Source organism: Eurosta solidaginis, chromosome X, assembly GCF_040869045.1.
Source record: "Eurosta solidaginis isolate ZX-2024a chromosome X, ASM4086904v1, whole genome shotgun sequence".
Classification (NCBI taxonomy): Eukaryota; Metazoa; Arthropoda; class Insecta; order Diptera; family Tephritidae; genus Eurosta; species Eurosta solidaginis.
The window spans coordinates 176991662-177001546 of NC_090324.1; the positions used below are offsets into that span (position 1 = coordinate 176991662).

At 35.1% G+C, this 9885-nt stretch overlaps 1 pseudogene; it reads left to right on the top strand.

Annotated features, from left to right (window-relative positions):
* The first annotated feature begins 1242 nt into the window (after positions 1-1242).
* LOC137234200 (uncharacterized) lies at positions 1243-2469 on the top strand (annotated as a pseudogene).
* The last annotated feature ends 7416 nt before the right edge of the window (positions 2470-9885 follow it).

Consider the following 9885-nt stretch of genomic DNA (forward strand, 5'->3'; position numbering starts at 1 on the left):
AATCATAATTTTCTACTTTGGTTTATATTATGAAAACAACTTCTTAGTACTGAGAATAAGTACGTATATTTCTCTTAAAAAAATTTTGGGGAAACGGTTAAGCAGAATTAATGTGTACGGTGGGAGCCGTCAGTATGCAAAAAAAAATTGTAAAAGTAGTACTGCGGAAGTGCTTAGACTTCAATTGTTCAATTTAAGAGTGAAGTTTATGAAACAAACTTATAAAACCCTACCCCACTCTTGGCAGTGGACATGTTTGTGTTCTTTTCTGGAATAAATATTGCATGATTTTTGCAGCTCTTCCGAAAGGTTTCGTCCTCATTTAATAAAATCTTGTCCGAAAAAGCATCATTTTGTACAAATTTTGTGATCGTTACATTATTAAATAGTAACAATAAGAAAGAAAGGAAATCCCCGTTAGATCGGATTGCAGGAACTTTGCCATACATGCGCTAATTTCCTACTGGTGCGCTTGGTGTGTAAAATTATTTGAATACATTTTTTATTTTTATTTGACAATTGCCTAAACATGAATGCTGACGATGTAAATTCAGAGACTTCACCTTTAATACAAATTCTAGCATTTTCGGGACCCCAAATTTCTTAAGAAACATGAAGTGCCGTCAGAAAACCGCCTTTTAAAGCTTACCTAATTCAATATTAATTTAGCATGCGTGCATACATATTCATACGAATACATACAAACCTATAGTAGTAGTACTTATTTGAATGTAGGAATACTTTTTGAAGATTTTGAATGTTGCTTAGTATTAAAAGCAGAACATACACATAAGTAGGATGTTATGAAATTTCTTTGACTTCTCAGATCACAATAGATTATAGGTTCTCAAGAAATTATGGTCTTAAACAGATTTTCCAACATGCTGGCAAATCTGTCATCAGTGCACAGATGATTTCACAACAAAGGTAAATTTTATAAAATTTGTAGAAAATGTTTATACATATATTAAATTGTTGAATTTTGGTTTAGAGTTTATAGTTAAAATGGAGAGCGATATGAACGGGTTAACTTCCAATTGTACAACTTTCCTTCACCCAGTCGGTACCACGGAAGAAAAGAAGCGTGTGCGAAAACTAACAGAGAAATGTACAGCGGACCAAACTGAGAGGCTGGTCCAAGAAGTAGAGGTAAGGGACGGTACCTGGAATTTTCTGTCGCCTCAATACAGGGACAGGAATTTGAGGGAGGCTCAATGGCAAGATGTGGTCGATATCTTACAGATGTCGCGATCTGAGGTATCTGCCAAATGGAACAGCCTGCGCTGCTCTTTTCGCGTGAGTTCTTTTTTGCTTTATAAATATATACTTATGTAATTGCTAAATCTAACATTTATAATTGGCGGCCTTTAACAGAAAACATAAGAGCAAAAGTGGATAAGGTGCGGTACGAGCAAATGCAGTAAATCCGCTATACAACTCCCTCAAGTTCCTGGAGCCGTCGCTGCAAATTGAGGCCAACACAACGTCCAATCTTCCAAGTGTAAGTATATATTTATAAACATACAGTGACTTATATATGTATGTAAATGTATACACATATATTTTTCATAACGATCGACATGATTTAAGGGGTCAGTGCTGTTTGCCAAAAAACGCTCAAGAATTTCTTGATCGTTTTCTTGCGAATAACATTTAGCTCTTTAACAAAAGAAATAAAATAATCAGGGGATTCGTTTATACGCTTATATTCGTCGTAAAGCACAAGTGGTGTAACTCGAATTTTCGTTGTTTTAGAGAGGCATGGTACTGCGTATGGAAAAATATGCTCACTTTTACTTTCGCATTAACGGGGTACCTCCTAGCTCCCATAGCCACCCCATAAATAGCAGAACTAACTTGTGTTGCCAGTGCTTGTTGTTGTGTGTTGTAAAACTCGTATATGCATATCTAATTTTTCATACAAGTTTACATTACATTATACAGCTTTTCGAGGCATATATAAGAAACGAAACGAATACCCTGAATATATTCTGCGAAAAAGCTATTTTTAACAGTTGTTCAAACAAATTATGAGATAGGGTGATTTTGAAATTTTTTTTTGAAATAGGGTAATCTTCCACTCAGGCGCATTTTTTTTACTAATTAGCGGTTATTTAACATGTACCTATTGATTTATAGAAATGTCCATCGCAGCAGAGTTCACCTGCTTCCCAGGGTGACACAGACGGTTCTGAGGACTGCGATGACTCGATGTCAACACCGTCAACATCCCGAGGATCAGTGTCACGACGTCGCGCTAAAAAAGATGACGATGGTTTCTCCGAGGTGAGGGAACGAGCATTGGAGACAATGTCAACGACCGCAAAAACTGATGCTTGGGATGACCTGGGAAATTTTGTGGCATCAAATGGTCGTGAATGGTCAACTGAACTCCCTCAACTGGGAAAGGAATTCAAGGCTGAGTTGTATGAGCTGGTATTAAAATACCAGAACAAATTTGCACGGTAAGAGCAAAAGCAATAATATTGATAAAATGTTAATTTCTCTTTTTCTTTTTTTTAGCAAAGAATAATGCTGTCGTAATTTTTACAATTATTTACATATGTATACATTCACTAGCCAGAATAACTATGCGTCCTATATTACAGTGAACCACAGATAGGCTGAGACAAAATGGAAAATGTTAACATATTAATTTATGTGTATTTAATAATTTTCCTAACAACTTTATTTTTTTTTTGTGTTGTATGAAAGAAATTGCTTAACACCCTCGACGAAAAAAAATTTCACTATATTTTAAATGAAAATATACAAAAATGTAGGTACATATGTTACGAATGAAACCATTTTAAGTTTTGTCCCAGTTTACTTCGGTTCACTGTATACAGTGTTCCACAAAAGTCTACTTAGATGCAACTAAATTTCTTTTCTCAAAATTTACATAACAATTTTCAGAATTTTTTCGAGTATGCAGTTTTGCAACCCATTCAATTCTAATACAATAATGTGTAACTTCCAAAGAAATTGAATGTTTCCTTGATTTTTGGCAATTTTTTTTCTGACGTCTTTGGGTTAAAAAACTAAAGATCGAAAAAAAAATTGTCAAAAATTAGGGAAGCGTGCGATCTGCTTGTAAGTTACACATTATTATACAGGAATTGAATGGGCTACAAAACTTCATATTCGAAAAAATTCTGAAAATAGTTATGCAAATTTTGAAATTTCTGATGCAAATTTGTCGAATTTTAAGGAAATTTAAGTAGGAAATTTGTAAAATATACAATATACCCAGAGTTGTTCTGCTAAAGGTGTATTAACAGCGATCCAAATGAAATGTGTGTTTTTATTTTTATTTATTTCAAGCCAACTGAAATGTATCTTATTTATCTTAATATATACATACCTATTTACCACCCCTGTGAATAGCGTAAATGTACAAAGCAAAGACTTAAACAGTACAAAATGTTATTTAAAAAAAGTATATTAAACTGACACCTTTATTGATGTTAATGACAAGCAAAGAGGGAATTTTAAAAAAAAGTTAGTACGCAAGCCATTTTTTGTTTGTTCAAAGCCTTAAAAACTACAAAATTTTATTAAAAAATGTATATTAAACTGAACAGCTTTATTGAATTTAATAATAAGCAAAGACTGAATCAAAAAAAAATTTGAATACGCAAGCCATTTTTTATTTGTACATATCGCTCGTTTCATAGAAAATTGATGTAATCCAAAATTTAAATTTTTTGAGATTTTATGATACCCTGAAACAGCCTGCTGGTGCGATTATACTCAGAGATTAGAATACTCCAAAGTTCAAAAATGCCGGTCATAGCTATCTTTGAATCTCATTTTTATAATGGAGCTTTATGAAAAAATAAAACTTTGTTTGCGTTTTCCCAAAAAATATAATTATAAATAATTTCTATCCTATTTTTTCAACTGTCAATAACTTAGTGAAAAATTTACCGATTCTCATGATTTTTTCTTTGAAATTTTCGCTATTACCTTTACTTTTATATAAATTTATAAGCAATTGCATATAGTTTAAAAAAAAATTTTAGTATTTAGTAAAAACGTAGGACTTTTTTCAAAAATTAATTTCTCAAAAAGGGTTATTTCTTTTTTGTTTAAACTTTTTCTGTATCGAGTGAGCAGTTTATATTTAAACTTGGGTAAATATCCATTGGCCAAACTCGTTGTTTTCAAAATATGAATTTTTGAATATTAATCTTTTTTCCCATATATTAATGCATTACATATCAGCATACAAGGCGATCAATGCCAAATGCTTAAAATTAATTAAAATATCACATTTATTATTGAAAACAATCGTTTGTTGTTATTTTTCAGAATTAAAGTGATTTTGTAACACGACATGGCAAAAGCTCTTGTGGCGGTATTGGAGGTTTAGTGAAATATTTTGTCTCATACATACAATCTCCGTAGTAGAGTCGGGAGCAATGCCGAGCTTCAGCCCCTGCCCCTGTCTTCTTCCATCCTCTTTTCCGGCAGCAATTGTGTAGGTCAGGGAAACAGACTCTTAGTCCCTACCTTCCTTTGCACCGCTTGCCAGCACAGAATATATATGTTTGCGACATCCGCCCATTGCAGCTCCTGCCATGGACGGTGCCATTTTCCTAGATGTTCTGGTCTCCGCGACGGCAACGGGGTCATCTCCGTAGGTATTATGAGGGAATGTGGCACCTGAGAACACGTGTGAAGCTAAAAAGCACAAGCAGGTCCTCAGTGAATTTCACAAACAGGCTTCGGACCTCTATGCCAGGATTTGCCCGGTGAATCCAGTACTTAAAGAACACTACCCAAAACTAGCAGATGAGGAACGCACTCCCCCCAGGAAAACGCGCGTCACAATAGCTCAATTTCGATCTGGGTACTGAAACATAATCTATCCAGAATCAGCCCCGACATACAAAACGTATGTCCTGCTTGCAATGTGTTCCAACATGACACCAACCATATCTTCAACTGTATAGTGGAACCAACGCATCTGACACCCCTCCCATTATGGTCCACCCCTGAAACAGCAAGGTTCCTTTTACTCCCGTTAAAGGACATTGATGACAATTTGTGATTGGTCGCACCTATTGGATTGGGTGAAGAACTTCTAAACAATAACAACAACAAGCAACAACTTTACCACAAAAGCGACAAGCAAATGTCTCCAACAACCTTTTTTATACAACCATGCCTCTCAGCTGGGTGTTCTATCCGGCACCAATCAATGCGGAATTAGGTCTAAGCTGATCCTCACTCCATCGGCAGAGATAGTACTAATTCAAACTATCTATTTAACTCTTAACACAAACCGGAAAAGTGCAACAACTAACGATGGTGTATATACGTGGAAATATTTTTCTGTCCAAGTGTCCAAAAATATGATTTAAATTATATTCACCACATCATTAGCGGCCCCACGTTGGGCGCCAAAAATGTATGTAACAACCTCTCTCTCCTTGAAGGTTGATGATGAATTAGTAGGTAAATCGGTTCCTAGGTGGTAAAAATAGGAATAGATATAAACCTGCGGACACTTGAAGGGTCGCGGCGGTCTGAATCCTCTGGTGCCTTAGCTCTTTCGGGGTGGGGTGGTTTTTGCCATACCTCAACTGCATTACAATAAATTTTATTTAATAGGTTTCCTAATGGAAAGTAACAGGGCATACTTACAGAATAGCAAAATTTCGAATGAATTTTGAAAAGAAAAAGGAGGACACCCTTATGTACGTCAGAATGATTTATCAGCGAGATCTAGGATGTTAATTGTGTAATGTTGTAATATTATATTGTCTGCAGGAATATATAGTCTGCAGGACGCCTTCTGTTTGTAAAGCATACATTCAACATACATTGTTATCGCTCATTTCTAGTACTGTATTATTTGTATAAAAACCTGAATTCAACAAGAACTTCGTAAATATTAAATAAACGTAAATTTATATTTATCAACAAAAGTTCCCGTTTCATTTAAATTGGTCCTCGAATCTTTACTTGGTAGCGGTCCAAGGTTTTCTATTGTGGAAAGAAGCGTACGTAATTATCAAATTAAACAGAAATTATATTGCTATTGGTATAATCGCATAGTACCTGGGCGACTGAGCTTTGCTCGGCAATCTTCGAGTATGCCGCATAACGTACTTTGTTCTACATGTCATCATTAATCAAACTCTACTTTTTTTATATACATATTATATTATATATTTTTATTTACCAATATTTTATTTCCTTAAAAATAGATTTCAAAAATATATCAAACACTAACCGCAAAATGAACTGGAATGAAAAATTTGAAATGGGTAATTCCAGCTTATAGTATAAGGGATTGTTATGACAATTAGTGAAATCGAGATCTAAGTTATTTAGGTCGAGTACCTTCAGGCGCCGAATTATTAATTTCAAACATTTTTTTTAGTTATACACTATGAAAGTCTCACACTTTTATTACATTCCACAAAATTGTAAATTTCACGAATGAAAACTATCACTTATGACAACTATCAGTTAGTTTAATTAAATGTCAACTTACTTCCCTAAGCACCATCTGTTGGTAAGTAGTTAAATGGTTAGATGTCGTTTTCAAATTGAACATATGCCTCTAGTATTCAACGGTAGAAAATTACCATGGTGAGATATCGTTTTGATATGGTGAGAAATCTTTCTAATAGTAGTCTGTGAGAAATTACAATTATTCATTTCATATTTGCCAAAAATATGCATTTAAATATATTTTGCTAGAATTTGCCACGGTGCCTTGCATTTCAATTTTATTAGCGTGTGTGAAATTGAGAAAATTAAGTGGAATTATGTGTAAGATTTTTTTACGAAGATTTTTAACTTTAATGTTCTCCTTTAAAGCTTTAATAGAATATGAGTAATTAGAGTACTATTTAGTCTAACTATCCCAACCCTAAAAGGCAAAACCCTACTCAAAAATGTCCCTATTGTAATGCTGAGTGAAATATCTTTCGTTTGATACCCCTATCGGCATGTCTCCTAAATTTTTCTTTAATTTCGAATAGGTGGCAACCCTAAATAGCAACCCTACTCAAAAATGTATCTATTGTAATGCGGAATGAAATCCCTTTCGTTTCATACCCATATCGGCATATCTCATGCATTTTTTTTTTTTATTTCGAATAGGGGGCAACTCTAAATGGCAACCCTACTCAAAACTGTCCCCATTGTAATGCGGAGTGAAATTCCTTTCGTTTGATACCCACATCGGCATATCTCATGCAATTTTTTTTTTAATTTCGAATAGGTGTTGTGTAACATTCTTAGTGGCAACACCTAGGTAGAAAGTCTTAGAAGGCGATACTTTATCTCTGTGCCAAATTTCATAGAATCGGTTGAGCCGTTCCCGAGATCGTTTGTTCAAAGTGACAGCTTCAAGAAATTCAATGCCAAACTCGCACCAGTTTTTATCAAATCTTCATTTCTTGCCACAAAAGGAAATAACAGAGCTGTAAAATGATTCAATCAATACAGTTATAAATCAAGATTGATTCATTTTACAAATATTATTGGGTGATTTCAAATATATAAGCCAAGTTTGAACGCGATTTCATTTTTTCCATTCAAAAATTCCGCTAGTGATTGCATGACTGTAAAAAAAGCATTCAGCGTGATTGTGAATGTATCGAGAGCACTACCACTCACGAGTGATTGCAAAATTTGTTGACTGCAATCACTTTTCCTTTCACTTCCATTCAAATATCCACTTTCAGGGTTGATACTTTCGTACTTTTGATGGCTAACATACCTGTGATTGGTTTGAAGGTGTCAAAATAATTATAAATAACCGGGCTGCCATATTTCATTTAAAACATTTTGTTTGATTCTAAAAAGTTTTATTCGGGGAATTTTTCCCCAAATCAATGAAATTAAATTTTAAATGCTTCAGTTCTGATTGAGATAAATAAGAAACACGAAAAAATTAGTTAATACATTCATAAAACATAATTGGAATAAAATATTATTTCCAAAAAAATGATTTCCAATCATAAATCCAAAATGTGGTTCTCGCATTCAATAGCGACGGTAATAACTCTGACTCAATGTTTTGACATTTTATATTGTAAAACTGTATTTTGGTATTTTATACAAAAATAAGCATAATTTTTTTAAAAGCTAAGTAGAAATCAATTGCCACATAAATAAGGAATATAATGAAGTGCTTCTTGTAGATTATAGTGCAGTGAAGGTGGAGAAAAATGCGTTTAAAAACCTGAAACGGTAGACGTCAAATAGTTGTGCACATTGTTCCCCTTTATAGCAAAAACACATAAAATGTGATTGTATTATTCAAATGCCCGGCATTTCTTGATCTTCCCCAAATATATATTTTAAGACTGCGAGACTATTTCACTTGCAGTTTTAAGCTTGCCTTTATAATACATTTATTTCAGCATTTCTTGATATGGTTAACCCTCATTCGGCCGACGATTTTTACAACTCGTTTTGACCGACGCAGTCACCCCGGTGACTGTTTAATCGAAGGTAAATATCTACATTTTAGGTGAAAATATGTACTATATATTTGTGCTATATAGAGCATTATCGGATGCGGATATTGAGACGCTGCTTCTTGGTGATGACGATGATGTTGAATTCACGATGGTGAAGGTGATGAATGGCTACCAGGTGGCGAAATTGCATCGGATGCTGAGAAAGGGGATGTGATTGACGAAGTGGGTGAGCCAGATAGCGATGAAGAAATAGAAGGTACTATGGTGAATATTATTGGGTCGCAATTAGTGTATGAAGCGCCCGATGGAACTCAGTGGTCTCAGAATCCATCACCAACAGGTCAAACTCGTGGCCACAATATACTTAGACAAAGATGTCAGCCAATGAAGTATATATTATGTGCAAATAATTATTTATTTGCTTTTAATTATGTTTAGGTGGGCCTGCTTGCCAAGGGGCTATGAGCCGCTTTGATGCATTTACTTTTTTGTTTTCCAATGTTATGAAGGATATGGCGTACTACACACAAACAGAAAAGGCGAGCAGCTGGCCCAAATATGGAAGCGGAAACATCAACTGTCGCCTCCAAAAATATGGGAAAAACTGACAGTATTGTAATGGATGCATTTTATGGAATTTTATTAACTTGTGGTGTCCATAAGTCCCACATCGAGACGATTGATGAGTTATGGGCTTCTTATTCATTTCCACTCTACCGTGCTGCGATGAGCAGAACACGTGAGGCTCGAAAGGAAACTGATAAAGCAGCTCCAATATCAGAAATTCGGATGCTTATGAACGAAAACATGCGGAAGCGTTATCGACCCCACAGTAATATAACAATTGATGAGCAACTTGATCCATTTCGTGGTCGAGTGGCGTTCCGTCAATATATCCCCTCAAACCAGTAAAATACGGCATAAAAATATTTTGGGCGTGTGATGCGGAAACCAGCTATCCCTTGCATAGTATATTATATTTCGGGCAAAATCTGGACAGGCAACATCTTCTAATTTAGGTGAAAAATTGTGCTTGAGTTGGTGCAACCATGGAAAAATAGTGAACGAAATGTTACCACGGACAACTTCTTCACTTCATTGTGCCTTGCCTATGAGCTAAAGAGCATCAAGCTCAATTTAGTTGGCACTGTCCGTAAAAACAAGCGCTTCCTTCCTAGAGAGCTGCAGTTTGATAAATCTTCGCCTTTTGGTGAATCTAAGTTTGCGTTCCGCAATGAAATGTCCTCCTGAGTTACAAAGCCAAAGCCAACAAAAATGTTTTTTTGCTCTCTAATGCATCAATCGATTCTGCCTCAAACAAGCCTGAAATAATTCTCGACTACGATCGTGCAACAGGTGGTGTCGATGCAATGGATCAAATGCTCGGAATTTACGCATGCAAAAGAAAGTCTCATCGGTGGCCATTGGCTCTATT